Source organism: Nerophis ophidion, linkage group LG28 (assembly GCF_033978795.1).
Source record: "Nerophis ophidion isolate RoL-2023_Sa linkage group LG28, RoL_Noph_v1.0, whole genome shotgun sequence".
Taxonomy (NCBI): domain Eukaryota; kingdom Metazoa; phylum Chordata; class Actinopteri; order Syngnathiformes; family Syngnathidae; genus Nerophis; species Nerophis ophidion.
The window spans coordinates 1,515,387-1,518,140 of NC_084638.1; positions in this window are offsets into that span (position 1 = coordinate 1,515,387).

Sequence of the window (2,754 nt, forward strand, 5' to 3'; positions counted from 1 at the left end):
ACAGGTCACATATTAAAGCAAAAAATATTTTTTGTGTGTTTTTTTTCCCTCTTATCTTTTTCCATTTTTCATACATTTTTGAAAAAGCTCCAGACAGCCACTAGGGCGGCGCTAATGAGTCGCATGCGGCTCCACAGCCGCGGGTTGTCGACCCCTAATGTAAACAAACCAGGGTGAGTTCAAGGACCGCTAAAATTAGTAGGACAAAACGGCGCTTGTCAAATACTCGAATCAGTGAAGCATGTTTGATACAAAATAGTGTGTTTTATAACAATGATGGAGGTTTGTGTCATGTTGTCCTCCTACAGAAACCATATTCAAGCAAAAAAATATTTTTGGGGTGTTTTTTTCCCCTCTTATCTTTTTCCACTTTTCATACATTTTTGAAAAAGCTCCAGACAGCCACTAGGGCGGCGCTAATGAGTCGCATGCGGCTCCACAGCCGCGGGTTGTCGACCCCTGATGTAAACAAACAAGGGTGAGTTCAAGGACCGCTAAAATTAGTAGGACAAAACGGCGCTCGCCAAATACTTGAATCAGTGAAGCATGTTTAATATAAACAGTGTGCTTTATAACAATTAGGAAGGTTTGTGTCATGTTTTTCCTCCCACAGAAACCATATTCAAGCAAAAAATATTTTTGGGGTGTTTTTTCCCCCTTATCTTTTTCCATTTTTCCTACATTTTTGAAAAAGCTCCAGACAGCCACTAGGGCGGCGCTAATGAGCCGCATGCAGCTCCACAGCCGCGGGTTGTCGACCCCTGATGTAAACAAACTAGGGTGACTTCAAGGACCGCTAAAATTAGTAGGACAAAACGGCACCTCGTCAAATACTCGAACCAGTGAAGCATGTTTAATACAAAATAGTGTGTTTTATAACAATTAGGAAGGTTTGTGTCATGTTTGTCCTCCTACAGAAACCATATTGAAGCAAAAAATATTTTTTGTGTGTTTTTTTTCCCTCTTATCTTTTTCCATTTTTCATACATTTTTGAAAAAGCTCCAGACAGCCACTAGGGCGGCGCTAATGAGTCGCATGCGGCTCCACAGCCGCGGGTTGTCGACCCCTGATGTAAACAAACTAGGGTGAGTTCAAGGACCGCTAAAATTAGTAGGACAAAACGGCACCTCGTCAAATACTCGAATCAGTGAAGCATGTTTAATACAAATAGTGTGTTTTGTAACAATAATGGAGGTTTGTGTCATGTTGTCCTCCTATAGACACCATATTCAAGCAAAAAATATTTTTTTTGTATTTTTTCCCCTTATCTTTTTCCATTTTTCATACATTTTTGAAACAGCAGCGGGTTGCCAACCCCTGACCTAAAGTCATATAACTTGGTAGATGCAGCATTGGCTGCTGTGAAGCGAGAAATTGGGCCGCCATCTTGAAGTGGTGATGAGGAGCCGGCGAGCAGCCTAAACTGACAGTTGACAGGTAGAAAATTTGCTAGCATGCTAACATTAGCATGCTAACTTTTTTTCAGTCAGTCGTGCAACCGTTTGGTCTAGTCATATAACTTGGTTTGTGACACTTGCTAACTGCTAGCATGCTCTTCTTAGCATGCTAACTTCTTTTCAGGCTAGTCTTGCAACCGTTTAGTCCAGAGTCATATAACTTAGTATGTGACGCTTGTTAACTGCTAACATGCTCATGTTAGCATGCTAACATTAAAGTGCTAACTTTTTTAGCTAATTGTATTTTTATTTCTCTAATTCCATAGCCATACACTTTAGAGTCATATAACTTGGTATGATGCACAAGCTTACTATTATGATGCGCATGTTAGCTTGCTAGCATGCTAACATTGGCATGCTAACTTTTTTAGCTAGTTTTGCAATCGTTGAGTCCAGAGTTTTATAACTTGGTATGTGACACCGGCTTACTATTCTGATGTTCATGTTGCTAACATTAGCATGCTAACTCTTTTAGTCCAGAGTCATATAACTTGGAATATGACACAATCTTATTATTATGATGCTCATGTTAGCTTGCTAGCATGCTAACATGAGCATGCTAACTTTTTTAGCTAATTTTGCAATCGTTTAATCCAGAGTCCTAAAACTTTTATGTAATACTTGTTAACTGCTAGCATGCTCATGTTAGCAAGCTAACATTAAAGTGCTAACTTTTTTAGCTAATTGTTTCTCTAATTCTATAGCCATACACCTTAGAGTCATATAACTTAGTATGTTACGGAAGCCTACTATTTTGATGCTAATGTTAGCTTGCTAGCATGCTAACATTAGCATACAAACTTTTTTAAAGCTAGTTTTGCAACCGTTTAGTCCAGAGTCATATAACTCGGTATGTGACAGAAGCTTACTATTATGATGCTCATGCTGGCTTGCTAGCATGCGCATGCTAACTTTTTTTTAGCTAATTTTTCAACCGTTTAACCAGCCAGAGGTCCAGGGCACAGATAGCAGCAATTTTCGAGTTTATTTAATTATTCGTTTGTGTTTATCTATTTATGTATGTCTATTTATTTTACCTGGAAAGATTAATCAATAAAAGCTTCTAATTCATAATGACGACCTGGCGAAAGGCATCGGCAAACGTCCAAAAAACAAAAACAAAAAAAACATGATAACGACACGACAAGTTCATCAAAAACATCATAAATAATTGTTGATATGAAGATGGCATGTATTTTGAAGTGAATGTAGCATTTTTAGGTCCACACCTATAAAAACAATAAAGCAATAATGAAAATACAATTTTAAAATGTACTGAACACACTTAGAGACCAG